Source organism: Rhinopithecus bieti, unplaced genomic scaffold, assembly GCF_001698545.2.
Source record: "Rhinopithecus bieti isolate Rb0 unplaced genomic scaffold, ASM169854v2 scaffold_31548, whole genome shotgun sequence".
Lineage (NCBI taxonomy): Eukaryota > Metazoa > Chordata > Mammalia > Primates > Cercopithecidae > Rhinopithecus > Rhinopithecus bieti.
The window spans coordinates 2,197,050-2,213,616 of NW_016814470.1; the positions used below are offsets into that span (position 1 = coordinate 2,197,050).

At 35.1% G+C, this 16,567-nt stretch overlaps 1 protein-coding gene across 4 annotated transcripts in view; it reads right to left on the reverse strand.

Moving 5' to 3' along the window:
• Nucleotides 1-16,567, reverse strand: part of GLCE (glucuronic acid epimerase) — a 122,290-nt gene that overhangs the window by 62,512 nt on the left and 43,211 nt on the right. For all 4 annotated transcript variants that reach the window (XM_017851201.1, XM_017851197.1, XM_017851198.1 and 1 more), the window contains one exon: nt 6,640-6,730. The gene's annotated coding sequence lies outside the window, so the exon portion shown is untranslated. The remainder of the gene's footprint in view (nt 1-6,639; nt 6,731-16,567) is intronic.

Sequence of the window (16,567 nt, forward strand, 5' to 3'; positions counted from 1 at the left end):
AAAAAAAAAAAAAAAAAAATTATCAACAGAATCAATCATAATTACCCACATAATGTGACAGTAATGCTATCCTTTAAGGCATATAGTATTTTCCAAATCTAGGCATATTATTTTATGTAATATAGTAAGTTCTTAAAAGGGCAAGAACTATACAACAGTTATACAGTTTGCTGTATAACTCTCTATTTGTTATACAGCAAACAAATAGAAAGGCCTAATTAAATAAGGTGGCATCCCTACACGTATTCTAATGGGTTAAACATAGGTCTTTACAAAAAGAAATAGTAAATATCAGGCTTAAATAGGGTAGAAAACTACCACTGAAACTTGCTATGTCTTCATTCCATTCTGACAGAACTAAATATAAGTCCTAAGTATTTTAAGTTGCTAGTTTAAATGTTTATATAAAGTAGCCTAAGTTTAAAAACATTCATTTCTTATCTCTTTCACCTAATATTAACTGCTTAGTTGTAAGAACACACCAAAGTTTGTCCTTTTTGACAGATATCCCAAGAGAGTATCAGGTTTCTTTGTTCATTTGATACCCAAAGATGAAAAGATCTCACCAAAGACCCTAAAATTTATTTTTCTAAAGTAACATTTGTCAACCCAATGCCAGTCTTCGGCACTAGCAGCATTTATTACACTTTGTCTTGTCTTACATGTTTTTTCAGTCACAGATGTAATCTTTGGATAGATTCCTATAATGCAATCTAGTTTTAGACAACAATAAAATTATTCAAATACTCAGCTATATAAAACTATACATACATTCCCTTGGAATAGGTACAGTTAACCAAAACTCATATATGAAAATGTTTATTTTATTATAAAGCATAGCCAAATAGAGACAATGGCAGCTAATTTGATCAAAAAGATATTGGAAAGACTATCTACCTGGCTGATCACAAAAGAAGAAAATATAGAGAAATAAAAGAGACCAGCTACCTTTTCACAAACATATAAGGATGACATATGAAAAGGTGCTCAACATTATGAGTCATCAGAAAAACACAAGATGCTACTACACACATATTAGAACAGATAAAAGGCAAAAATACACTGCACAATATAAAGTGCTGACAAGGATGCAGAGCAGCAAAAATTCTTATATATTGGTGGCAGGAATGCAAAATTGTACATTCACTTGGAAACAGTTTAACAGTTTCTTATGAAGTTAACTATACACTTAAAATAAGGTCCATAATCCGTTCCTAGGTATTCACGCAAGTGAAATGAAAACTTATGTACACACACCCACACACACCCTTTATGTAAATATAGTAGCTTTATTCATGATTGACTGAAACTGCAAACAACCTAGATGTCCCTCAACAGATAAATGAATAAGCAAATTGTGTACCTATAATAGAATACTACTCAGCAACAAAAACGTACAAACTAAGGACTTATGCAACAAATGGACGAAACTTAAAATGTATTTTGCTAAAAAGAAGCCAGACCTAAGAGGCTACATATTATATGATTCCATGTATATGATATTCTGGAAAAGGCTAATAACTAAAGGGATAGAACACACATTAAGGGTTGCCAGGATTTGGGGCTGAGGAGAGAGGCTGACTACAAAGTGGCAGCACAAAAAAATTAGGCGGGGGTGGGTGGTCACAGAACTGATGTTGGTAGATATGTGACTCTATGCATTTTTCAAAATCCACAAGACTGTACAACACAAAGAATGAATTTTACTGTATACAAATTAAATGCAAACAACCAGGGTATCAGGGAAACCCAAGATGGAATGCGAACTGTGACAAAATGAATCTAACTGTGGTACAAATGAAATGGCACAGTAGACTGATGGGGATATACAGAGGAAAAGACCTGACAATTAACTTTGGAAAAAAGTATTTTGGCTGGATAATGTGAGAATACAGATAAAAACAACTGTACACAAACACTGTATTCTATTTGGTAAATTTGTTTCTTACAGGAGTATGGGTTAGCAATTTGGCAACTACTATATATGTCTAATAAACACATAAATATAGTGTAGAGAATAAGAGTCAGGTTTCGCACTGTGGGAGAAAGAAATTACAAATAAGCAAAGGGGAAATACTAGAATAATCCCTGTGCTGCAAAACTGGAGTTGAAGGTATCAGTATGAATTAATATTTTAAGCATGTATACAGAAAGTAAACACAGAAATAAATATAGATTTATGTATGTATGTGAGTTAATATATATATTCATCCACTTTCACACTATTATAAAGAACTGCCCAAGACTGGGTAATTTATAAAGAAAAGAGGTTTAGCTGACTTACAGTTCCACATGGCTGGGGAGGCCTCAGGAAACTTACAATCATGGCAGAAGGGAATGTCTTACATAGCAGCAGGCAAGAAAGTAAGTGTGTAAGGGATGAACTGTCAGACACTTATAAAACCATCAGATCTCATGAGCACTCACTATTATAAGAAATGCATAGGGACACTGCCCCATGATCCAGTCACCTCCCACCAGGTCTCTCCCTTAACATGTGGGGATTATGCGGATTACAATTCAAGATGAGATTTGGGTGAGGACACAAAGCCTAACCATATCAGTATACATTTCCTAACTCTGACCCCTGAAAGGTCTAAAAGCAGTAACACCTTGGTAGCAATGAACATGCCTAGCACCCAGATGCTGGTTTCTAAATACTATTATCCAACAAGTTGGACCTGGGTTCCTTGGAGAGGTAAGTGATTTCAGGGCTAGAGCAGGGAAAACACAAGATAAGCCTGAAGCGTCTCATAAAGTCAGAAAGTAAGGAATTGCTTTAAATAAAATAAAAGAAAAGAAAAGAAAAGAAAAGAAAAAGACAATGACATGTTGAAAAGTGCTCCCAGTGGCCGAAGCTGAAACAATTTGAGCAACAAAATAAATAACAACAGAATTTTTTATTCTAATCCAGAGAATAAAATAAATATCTATGAGTTCACACTGATATAAGCAAATGATTAAGCAAATAAATGTGAGGAGGGACTACTCTGTATTACAGAAGAATTACAATTGATAAATGTAGAGGAAATACGGAGAATAGAAAATCACCACTAAAACACCACAGATGCTGCAGGCAAGATCAACCTATAAATGCTAAAATTAGTGGCCAAAAATTTAAGGAAAAACAAGATATTTGTCAAGCCTCAAAGCATTTTCCCCCAAATATTTATTAATTAAGGGAAAAGTATTAACTTTTAAATAGAGAAATCTGGTAGACACCACCATAATCAAGTGATCAAGGCTAACATTACCAGTAATAGGACATTCTGACACCATATAGCCTCTGATATTGTGTGCTGAAAAAGGCATATCACCTCTGTGGTATACTGTCTCAAAATCGGTAACTTCCATGTAGTTATGAGGAAACATCAGAGAAACTCTAATTGAATGACATTCTACAAAATACCTGACCAGGAGTCTTTCAAAGTGTGAAAATCATGAGAGACATGGAAAGACTAAGGAACTGTCAGATTGGAGGAGACTAAGGAAATAACACAACTAACTATAATATGGGATCCCGGAAAAAGAACATTAGTGTAAAAACTGGTGAAATTCTAATAAGGTCTGTAGTTTTAGTAAGTCATTATTGATTATTTAGTTTTGATCACTATACCATGGGTATGTAAGATGTTAACATGAGGGTAAGCTGAGTAATGAATACGAAAAAACTCTCTGTACTATATTATCATTGTAACTTATTTGTACATCTAAAATTATTTCAAAATAAATTTTTTTCAAGAGCTTTAAAAAAGAGAAAAGAGACTTTATTCCTCTTCTTCAAATGCAGTATACCTTTCTTGACAGCAAATTATGTGGATAAAATTGATTTTTTAAAAAACTTATTTGGTAGAAGATAAAATGGGTACAAAACCAAATTATTCAAAACATTATTTAACATTTTAAAGAAAACCCCATAGTCGTCAGTTAAAATAAGATTTTTAACATTGTCTCCTATGAGGATAAATCTTGGAGGTTTACTTCCAAACTAGTTTCTTTACTGCCCTGACAGTTATATGAAAATAATACCCATGTCCACATTGTTAGCAGTAAAAATACTCATCACAAAAATTCAACATTGCAAACAGCTACTGTAACTAACAGCTATGCGGTAATATGGATCAGGTTTTACAAAGTTAAAAAGCTGACGTTCTCTTTTAGTCTGAATACCTTCAAAGACATGAACAGAGAAAATTCCAAACCAAGTCCATTCAGGCCCTTTCTTATCTAGTCACATATACTTTAAGAGATAAGCAGTATATTCAATTTAAAGAAAAAATTCTATGCCTGTTTTAAAGTACACATATTGAATTTGAATGATACTATCAAACTGGCAATGACTCAGTATTTGATTTTATAATGAAATCTTTTATGCTGAGTTAGAAAATCTAAGTAATCTAAGATTATATGAAAGAGAAAATCAAAGTATAAACTTTCCTATGAATTTATTTCCCCTTGTTTTACTTTTAAGTACCACAACTAGAATATAAATCAGGGAAATTAAAAAAAGATGTCTTAAGATATGATTTTAATAGATGCAAAAAATGTTAGCATTACCTTCTTGTATCATCCACCATTTAAAAGGAAATTTTACTTATTCATAAGAAATTGATTATTTTATTCATAAGTCCTAGTTTACAAATCAGATACTCTCCACAGCTAAACACACACAATGCTAAGGTGGGCCTCATTAACATATTAAAGCTATCAAGATTTCCATCCCTTCTGCAGCTTAATTTTATCACCTTTCATAATTCAAATGTATAAGCACTCAAATTCTAAATCCATACTGATTTAAATATAAAACGTGTGATGGCACAAAAGATGCAAAGTATTTTCTTTCTGATAAGTTTTCAGATTCCTTCCTTTAAAAGTAAATTTTAAAGGTTTTAAACTGGCTTTATAAAAATGCAAGCAGACACCTCACACAAGTCTATTAGGAAACCAAATATATTTCAGGTTAGGCAGGATATAAAAGAGGCTATTTTCAAATCAAATAATAGTTCTTTATGAGATGAAGATTTTAGAAGCTTACTTTATTTTGTTAAAATTACATGGAAAATAGCAAATATAATTTGTTTCTAATTTTGGTGCCCTGAACAGAGAAATTCCTTTATGATATTGGTTGGAAATTCTAATTTAATACGGCATGGTTTTAAAATGTATGTTTTTTTTCTTCAGCCAAGAAATTCCTGAGGAGTGTAGCAAAGATTTTATAGACTTTCTAGGCTCCAATTTTATTTTCTCCTTCTATCTTATGTTTATTTAAACACTAATAATTTTAGGAATCACAAACAAGTGTAAGCGTTTCCATTTAAATCTCAGACAGAGACGTAACTCCAACTTTAGCCACTAAATGTAGTTTTATATTACCCATGTTTTCATTTAAGTTTATATAAGCTAAACCACTTGCATTACTGGAACAGATATTAAAAACACAATCGGCCGGGCGCGGTGGCTCAAGCCTGTAATCCCAGCACTTTGGGAGGCCGAGACGGGCAGATCATGAGGTCAGGAGATCGAGACCATCCTGACTAACACAGTGAAACCCCGTCTCTACTAAAAAAAAAAAAATACAAAAAACTAGCCGGGCGAGGTGGCGGGCGCCTGTAGTCCCAGCTACTCGGGAGGCTGAGACAGGAGAATGGCGTGACCCCAGGAGGCAGAGCTTGCAGTGAGCTGAGATCCGGCCACTGCACTCTAGCCTGGGTGACAGAGCGAGACTCCGTCTCAAAAAAAAAAAAAAAAACACACAATCATCACTCTCAAAATATTATTTGTTCAGTTTAAACTTAGTAGTAGAGACAAATATAATTAAATACATTTGTGTGAATAGTTTTTAGAATGGGAACAAGCTTGACCTTTATCATATAATACTTTTATTTTTGTATAATCTTAAAGCAAAATTGAAGGCTTCCGTACTTAAAAAGTAACGACATTCTAGTATTTAACTAACAACATTGTCTTATTTTAAAATCAATTACTTCAGAAAACTAGCACTTCCTCTAAGAAATAATACAGACCCTTCACTTCAAGAAATTAAGAGTTCTTGTATCTGCACATACACTTACATGCATACTTAAATCTCTAATAAGTTTTCATACAACAAGTCTTACTGACAACTAAAATCAGTTAGCTACCATTTCATGTACTATAATTACATAGCATAATAAGATACCCTGCTTCAGTTTTCTAGGCCAAGGATTGGCAAACTTTCCTAAAAGGGCCAGATTTTAGGCTTCTGGGCCACACAGACACTGTTCCAACTAAAAACGCTGCCAATGTAGTGCTAAGATGGCCACACACAATATGTATTAAGTGGGTGTGGCTGTGTTCCAATAAAACTTTATTTACCAAAATAGGTAGGCCATAGTTTGCTGACTCCTGCTCTAGGCAAACAGATTTGATATCAGTATATAACACTTCCAGCGAATGTATAATCATGTTTCCCTTGAATCTAGTAGTTGTTTCAAGGAACATTAGCTATATAAGTGGTAAAGAAACCATGAAAATATTTCCTGAGGTCAGAATCTCAGATAAGACTGGGAAATTTAAATGTGTTAATAAAATACACATTAAAATATGTCTAAAAATGCATACATAGTAAGGGTATGATTAAATTTTATCAAACAATCTTACCTTAATCAAATGAAAGAATCTAAACTCTAGTACATCTCTGGTTTCAATTCAAAATGTATCTGAATCAAAACTTCAGTTTCTTGTCAAATTCCTAGAGAAACAAAATTGAAAACCTTAAGTCAGCTTCCAGTTCCAGATAAGATAGGGTAATCACATGCCAGTAAGTTAATGTAGCTATAAGACTTGGACAGAATGCATGGAACAACTACTAGGGAACTTGGAAAAGTAACAGTAGCAGGCAGATTAAGACAACCAGAATTTGATGTACCACTGAAGCAACCACAGGTTTACCATTTATCTCCCCCTCTGCTTTCATCCAGACTGAACATAATACAGCCCAAATGGAAAGCTTCAGGAGAACCCCTCTACCTCTGGCTTGAGGAGAGGGAAAGGGGTCTCCTAAGACTCACAAGAAAGTGTGCAAATTCCCCCATTTTTTTTCTCTCTTTACTCTCTCAAGACCAGCCACCCATCACAGCTGTGGCAGCCGTGGCAATGGAGGTTATTATGAACTAAAACTCTGAGACAGGTAATCTACCTCTCTGATCACAGAAGCTGTGGTCCCAAGAGGATGTGGTGAATCCCTTTTGCTTCTCTCTCTGTCCTCCTGCCACTTGGCCCTGAATATGGGCACAGCTGCAGGGAGTGAACATTAAAGAGGGATAAAGACTCACTTTGTGGTCAGAAAAGGGAAGCCACGTCGAATTAGAAATTACTGGAAGATCACAGACAAGGAACATGGGCGAGCAACACCTCAAAGTTGTTTTATGAACTCTTGGACTTACCCTCGAGTGGCATATGCATGCATCTGACCCAAACAAACATACACAGACTTTGCGAATTATGGAACAGACCACCCCTCAAGTTCCAGACTGGCAATAGGTGGTACACAGGTGGGACAGAACCAAGTAATACGGCAAAAGCTTTCAAAATCAAACTGATGCTGTAACTACAACCCACAGAAATTTGCAGTGTGAATCTAACTGGGTTGACTGCCTACTAAAACAAATATATCAACATTTTGCATAGTATTTAAACAAGATCCAATGTCTCCTAACATAATAGTCAAATGTCCAGGATATAATCCAAAATTACTAGGTATACAAGGAATCAAAAAAAACTCAACTTGCACAGGGAAAATACCAACATCAAGAAAACAAAGATGTTGAAATTATCTAAGATATTAAAGATATTTAGAGCCATTATTACAGAATGCTTTAACAAGTGAGTGCAAACATTCTTGATACAAAGGGATAAACTCAGAAAAAAAAAAAAAACAGAAGATAAAAGAAGAACCAAATGGAAATTTTAGAAGTGGACAAATACCAATAACCAAAATAAAAAACTCACTAAATGAGCTCAATAGCCAAATGAAGATGACAGAAGAAAAAGTCAGTGAACTTACTACAGATGAATAAAAATGATCCAATCTAAACAGAGACAAAGATTGGGGAAAAAAGGTCAACATCAATCACATTTCTGTACATTAACAATGAACAATTTGGAACCCTCAAATTTAAAAATAATAACATTCAAAATAGCTCCATAAAAACCAAATAGTTGAGTACAAAACCATTAGAACATGTACAAGAGCTATATGCTAACAATAACAAAATGCTGATGCATGCATCAGGAAAATCTGAGTAAAGTTGAAAGATACCCGGTGTTCATAGATCAGAAAGCTCAATATCATAAAGATCTCAATTCTCCCCAAACTGGTCTAGAAATTTAATGCAACTCCAATCAAAATTCCAGGATTTTTTGTAGTTATAGACAAGCTGATTCTAAGATTATTATGGAAAGGCAAAAGAACTAGAGAAAATAAAACTATTTTTAAAAGAAATAAAGTTGAAGGAATTATACTACCTAATTTTAAGGCTTTAAGCTACTTACCAAGACAATGTGATATTGCTGAAGGAAGAGATCCATCAATCAATGGAAAAGAATAGAGTGTTCACAAATATATCCACACAAACAGGGTCAACTGATTTTTGTCAAAGGTTCAAAGGCATACAATGAGGAAAGGACTGTCTTTTCAACAAATGGTGTTGGAACAATTGTGCACCCACATGCAAAGAAAAAAATAAAATTTCACCTAAACCCTCATGTTATACAAAAATTAACTCAAAATAAACTTACATGTAAAATATAAAACTGTAAAACTTGTACCCAAAAAATGACAAAGAAGAATAAAATCTTTGTTACCTGAAGTTAAGCAGAGTTCTTAGATATGACACCAAAAACATAATCCATAAAATTAAAAGTTATAAATTGGACTTCACCAAAATTAAACATCTATGCTCTGGAAAGGTATCTTTAAGATAACATAAGAACAAGCTACTGACAGGGAGATAATACCTGCAAATCACTTATGGAGCAAAGGACTTCTGTCCAACAAATATATAGAACACTCAAAACTCAACAGTAAGAAAACAATGTAATTTAAATATGAGCAAAAGCACATGATTAGAATAGCTTAAAAAACAAAAACAAAACAAAACAAACCTGGTAATTCCAAATGCTGCTAAAGATACAAGCAATAGGAACTCTCATTCATTGCTGGTGGAAATAAAAAATGGCACAACCACTTGAAAGACAGTTTGGCAGCTTCTGATAGAGCTAAGTATACATGTATCATATGACACAGCAATCAAACTCCTAGATACTTACTAAACTGAACTGAAAACTTGTATTCAGACAAAAACCTGCACACCAATATTTAATGAAGCTTTATTCATAACCACCAAAACCTGAAAGCAACCAAAATGTCCAGGTGGATGGATAAACAAACTGTGGTATTCCTATACAATAGAATACTATGCAGAAATGAAAAGGACTGAAGTATTTGATGCATGAATATGAATAAACCTTAAATGTATTTTTCTAAATGGAAGAAGTCAGATCCAAAAACAATGTTATTATATGACTGCATTCAGATGACACAATGGAAAATCCAAAACTACAGGAGATTTTGGTTGTCAGGAGAGGAGCTGGGGTATGGAGTAGTGGCTGACTACAAAGGGGATGCATGGAAAAATTTTTTAATGTGATGAGGTCGTTCTGTATGACACTGAGGTAGTGTATACATGAAGTTGTGCATTTGTCAAAACCCACAGAACTGCACATCACAAAGACTGAACTTTAATGTATGCAAATTTTAAAAAATCAACTAAGATGTTGGGGGAATTTTAAGATAGAACGCAGTCCACGACAAATGAATCTGGCTGTATTATAAACAAATGGAATAACCCAGCCAAACGGGGTAGGGTAAATTTATTTCTCACAGGGGTACTGGTTAACAATTGTGAACTTGCTTTACTGAGATGGAACAAATAAGTAAATGGATGATCAAGGCCAGGTTTCTGTTAGAAAGGAAAGTTACAGAAGCAAAGTGGGAAAGCCTAGAATGAACCCTGTGGTACTGGATTAGTCACAGACATCAATATGAACTTAATATATATTATATATACAGCATAATATATAATACGAATAGGTACAGAAACAATTATAGATGTACATAAATACATGATTAATATATAAATGTATTATTTCCTAGCTGTATTCTCTGAGAAGGCCTTGAAATGGTGATACCCCTGTATCAACAAGTATATCCAGTACCAGAGAGACAAAGGATCTAAACACAATTCTCCAATACAAGAAACCAGGGCTCCTAAGTGGAAATGGCTGATTCTAGGGGTAGGGCAGAGAAAATATATGATAAGCCTGGAGTATCTTGTAGTACCATAAATTAAGGAAGTATTCAAAAAAGAAAAGGATGGGACATGTCAAAGGAATACAGGGACCAATACTGGAACAATTTTAGCAACAAAATAACATAGTATTGAATTATAAGCCAATGTATAAAATAAGCATACATATTGATATAAATGACTGAATAAACAAATGGAAGAGAAGGGACCAAGGCTTACTTACAGAAGAAACCTTAATAACATATAGATATACCCTATCCATAAGATGAAACAATATCCCACCCTTTTGATTGTGGGCTGAAATTAGCAACTCATCTCTAAAGAATATAATACAAAAAGACAAAAATATCAACTTTACAGTGAGGAAATCTGATAAACAGTACCTTAGCCAAGTAATGCTGTCATCATGCACTTTGATAATATGTGAGGAAAAGGACATTTCCCTCTGTGTATTCTTTCCTAAAACTCATCACCTCTGTCTAATCACAAGAAAAGCATTAGACAAACACAAATTTGAGAGACACTCTGCAAAATATCTGACTGGTACTAGTACTCAGAACTATCAAGTTTATGAAAAACAAAGAAAGGCAGAGAAACTGTCATAGACTACAGGAGATTTAGGAAGAGATGACAAATGTACCATGTAATCCTGGAATAGATTTGAGAACAGGAGACCAGTGGAAAATCTGGCAAAATCTCAGTTTGGAATCTGGAGTTTGGTTAGTAGTAAGGTACCAACGTTGGTTTCTTGATTTTGAAAAATGCACTAGGTTTTGTAAATTGTTATTACTATGTCAAGTTGTGTGAGGAACATAAAGGAACTCTGTATTATCTTTGTAACTCTTCTATACATCTACACTTCTTCCAAAATAAAAAGGTTGTTTTTAATGGTCAAAAGACCTGAATAGATCCTTCACCAAAGAGAATATAACAAAACATACGACAAAATGTGCAACATCACTAGCTATCAGGAAAGTGAAAATGAAATTCATTATCAGGTACCACTACAAATCTATTAGAATGGCTAAAATGAAAAAGACTGACCATACCAAGTGCTGACAACTGTGCAGAACAACTAGAACACTCATACATTACTGAGGGAAATACAAACTGGTATAGCCATTTTAGAAAACAGTTTGCCAATTTCTTGACAATAAACACTTACCATATGACCCACCAATCCCATACCTATGTATTTTTACCCAACAGAAATGAAAACTCATTCGCACAAAATCCTATAGACAAATGTTTATAGAAGCTCTATTTAAAATAGCTAAAAACTGGAACAACTCAAATGTCCTCCAATTAATAAACTTATAAACAAACTGTGGTACATCCATACAACTGAATACTACTCAGTAATAAAAAGGAATAAAATATCAATACACAGAACAACTTATATGAATCTTATAAGGCATTATGCTGAGTAAATGGATATGTAACAGTCTTAAATGGCTTCATGCTCTATTATTCCACTCCATGACCATTTTTGGAAAGACAAAAAGTAAAATGGCAGAGTTACCAGGTATTGAGGGGTAGGGAGGGAACACAACTACACAGGGATAACACCAGGTAGTTTTTGAGCTAAGGAAACTATTCTGGATATTGACTGTGATGGTGGTTAGATAAATCTATACACATGTTGAAATATATCAACTATACACAGAAAAGGTTTTACTGCATGTTCATTTTAAAAAATAAAATTTATGATACTTAACAGACTTTTAAATCATAAAGGCCTTTTCAGGATTATTTAGTTTGGATCTTATAGTCTGTAAAAATTCTCTTGTTTATTCTACCTACTTTTAAGATACAGCAAGTGACAAATAGCTCAGTCCTGACATGTAAATCACTAGAGGGATCAATGGTCTAAATGTCAGTTCCCCTAAGCAATGTATCATCTGCAAAGGAGTCTAATCTGCTCATCACCACTATCCCACCTAATTGAAAAGTAAATTCTGACATCTGCTTAGTGGTATCACAAAAGAACTTTCATTAAAGATTTAAAAAAAATACTCATTTACAGTCAGTAGAGAATTCCACATTATTGGTCAGGGAGAGGAATGTGATTAATTCTACTTCCATTGCATAATAAGCATTCTGAAAATAAAAAGTAAAACAGGCCAGGCAAGGTGGCTCATGCTTGTAATCCCAGGACTTTGGGAGGCCAAGGTGGGCAGATCACCTGAGGTCAGGAGTTTGAGACCAGCCTGGCCAACATAGTGAAACCCTGTCTCTACCAAAAATACAAAAAAAACTAGCTGGGTGTGGTGGCACGCACCTGTAATCCCAGCTACTCAGGAGGCTGAGTCACGAGAATCACTTAAGCCCCGGAGACAGAGGTTGCAGTGAGCCGAGATCACACCACTGCACTTCAGCCTGGGTGACAGAGATTCCATCTCAAAAAAAAAAAAAGTAAAACAATCATTTGTTTCTACTTTCTCTATCAGGGAGAAAATAATCGCTTTATTTGAATAAGTAGGATGAGGAATGCAAGCTGGAAAACACAGTATTTCAGAAGTAATTCTACTCTTCTGCAAGAATTTCTTTATCGTACTTCAACTAATATAGTACACAAGCTTACAGTGAATTATTACTATACTATACATGCATGTGGTCACAAAACATTAAAATCTACATAGTACAGGAATTTAAATTTTTAAAAAAAGTATAAAGGTACTACCTCTTCTGAACATTTTTATCATGTTATTTAATCTATCTGGTTCCTACATGTACTTTAGGTATTATTTTTAAAAGTCGTATTTAGCCAACTATTTCCAATTAACCTAAACTCGATTATTTGTTTTTCAGTTGTGCTACTAAATTCAGCAACACCCTCAGATTATTATATTTAAAAGAATATGAGATTTTTTTTAAAAGTCGATCAGCAATTGCACTAATTTCAAATGAAAACAAAAGCCTCCATAAGGAACAGTTTTTGCCTTAAGACCTTTTGTTCTCATAATATTACATCCAATTATAAGTTAAATGATCTGCTTCAAGAATTTAGGTTATTTTCCCCAGGAACACATTTGTAAAAACTGATGTCATTACCTGGTACTATATCCTTTCTAACTGAAGCCATGTGCCTGTAGTAGCTATAATTCACTAAGGTCAGTTTAGTTTTGACACTCATTAAAACCCACTGAATGGAGTACCTATTGCAAATCTGTATGCTTACTGCTCCATGTAATCTTCTCACTCGATGTTCAACTTACTAAAGGCTGTTTTATTAATAATAATCAAAATCTGACTTCCAAAGATGTACTGCACCTGTCAAAAGTTTCAATAGGTCAGTAAATTTCCTGCCTCTGCTCTCTGTAGCAGTGCACGTGTTTAAGTCACTACTATATTTAATGTCCATCAACACAGGAGTCTTTTCCCCTGTCTTTTTCAAATAATCAAGAAAACTTCAGTTAATTAGGATTACACTATTTAAACTTCCAGCTCTCTTCAAAAGTTGCCAATAAGAATTTTTACATATGAACTAAACCCAACAGGATGCTTTACCTTACTAGCCACTGAAATGCTAAGTTCACAGAAATCAACATTACCTAGTAACATTTTAAAGATTATAGTACATTAGGCCGGGCGCGGTGGCTCAAGCCTGTAATCCCAGCACTTTGGGAGGCCGAGACGGGTGGATCCCGAGGTCAGGAGATCGAGACCATCGATCTCGATGAAACGGGGTTTCAGTGAAACCCCGTCTCTACTGAAAAATACAAAAAAGTAGCCAGGCGAGGTGGCGGGCGCCTGTAGTCCCAGCCACTCGGGAGGCTGAGGCAGGAGAATGGCGTGAACCCGGGAGGCGGAGCTTGCAGTGAGCTGAGATCTGGCCACTGCACCCCAGCCTGGGCGACAGAGCGAGACACCATCTCAAAATAAATAAATAAATAAATATAGTACATTAAACCACCTATCTCTATAAAAGTAGCTACTACTTTCCTTCACCCAAATTAATATCATCCAAACTTAAATATTAACAATAGCCATCTCTACACTTAAGCAAATCAAATGAACTTTCCACTCATTCCAAAAGTTCTTCTTTCAGAAATGAAGTTTTATATAAAATATATTTAGGCTATTCGTTTAGAAACATAAAAGGTCAGGATAAGAAATTATCCATAAATAATGTTAAATTGTCAAAGAATCAAGAAGGGATTTGGGATGGAGAACTTGGTATGTACTGAAATTAAGAAGGCCTCATGTGACATTTACACTCTGTAGCCCAAACCTGTGTTGCAAGTATATTTAGCCACTTGCTAATAGTTCTGATAAAAAGTTCTATGATGGCGAAGTTTGAAATAAATGCCTGTGTAGTCTATAAATCTCATATACCTATGCTTACTCCAATCCACTATTACTAAAGTTCCCTATTGCTACACTGGGAAACTACATGATACAGAATTGTAACCACGACTATCACTAAAAAAACTACGAATAACTGTCTTTAGAAGGCATTTAATAATTGGTAAGAATACTGCAGTTTTTCCATGAAGAGTAGACTCACACTCGGCACACAGTAGGAGAATTGTATACGAGGAAGATAGAAGCTCTAAGAGCAGTGAACAATAGATAGTAAATCTCTTCCATTATTTTAAAAGTCTATCTATCTCATAAAAGCCATATTGAGAAATTTATTTTCATTTGCTTCCGAGTTGGCAGTTCTTCACTATAGGTGAATACTGGTTTAAAGCAACTGCTGATTTTTTTTTTTTTTTTTAATTGGGAAGTACTCTCTGACTATTGAATCTAGGAGGTGAAAGCAAGACTGGGAAGCATGGTTCATGCCTGTAATCCCATCATTTTGGGAGGCCAAAGTGGAAGGATAGTTTGAGCCCGGGAGCTCAAGACCAGCCTGAGCAATATAGTGAGACTCCATCTCTACAGAAGATTTAAAAATCAGCCAGATGTGGTACAGTGTGCCTGTAGTCCCAGCTAGTTGGGAGGCTGAGGTAGGAAGACTGTTTGAGCCAAGGAGGTCAAGGCTACAGTGAGCCTGTGCTCATACCAATGCACTCCAGCCTGGGTGACAGAGCCAGACACTTTCTCAAAAATAACGGTAATAATAATAATAGGAGGAGGAGGAGGAAAAAGCAAAACAGAGCTGCCTTTAGCACTTTAGAGTCTTCAGCAAGAAAAGTAAAATGGAGTGCATGGCCACTCTTAAGGCCTTTTTAAAAATTCCTCAGTGGGTATCTGATTAAATCTTAAATTGTCCTCTAAGTCTGGATTTTTGAACTCGAAATTCCTCACTGTTTTTGAAGCAGAAAATAGAAAAAAAGAGAGATAAATGAGGTTCCTAACTCAGTGCAAAGAAAAAACAAAGTAAGCCTTTGTTAGCAGTATCTGTTAAGCATCTAGTATGTAAAACACTATTGTAGTGACGGGATGAGGAAAGGGCCAAAACAAAGAACACTAGTACTGGCTTTCAAAGAGCTTACATAAATATGGAATACATGAAGAATTATTTATAAAGCAATACTATATGTTTTGCTTGTTTTTATAAGTACACTGCTAGACACGCAACGGCAGATACTATGTCTGTCTTGTTTACCACAATAGCCCCAGCGCCTACTACAATGACTAGACATAGCAAGCACTAAAAAAATTTTTGTTGTATAAATGAAGACTTTCAACAGCTATGTCAATACTGACACTTGGCTTCCTTGACTCCAGTGATCTAGCTCTCTTTGACAGGCCGAACAGTGGCCCTCCAAAGATGTCTGTGCCCTTAAACACTGGAACCTAAGTTACCTTACATGGCAAAAGGGACTTGCAGTTGTAATTAAGGTTAAGGAACTTGAGATGGGAGAGATTACCCTGTGTTATCCAGGTAGGCCCAATCTCATCACATGAGGCTTTTAAAGTGGAAGAGGAAGACAGAAGGTGGATCAGAGAGTTTAAATCAAAGGAGAAGGAGATATTGGAAGCTTGAGAGGGACTTGACCTTTGTTACTGGCTTTGAAGATGACGGAGGGCCACATGCCAGGGAATGAGGGTGGAATGTAGGTGCTAGAAAGGGCTCTGATCAAGACAAATGCTACAGCCACAAGGATCCCAGTGCTACAACCACAAGGAAGTGAATTCTACCAAAACCCCGAATAAGCAAGGAAACTGATCTTGCCCTACAGCCTCCAGAAAGGAACACAGCCATGCTGAAATTTTTATTTTAACCCAATGAGACCTGGATTGGCCTACTGACTCACAGAACTGTA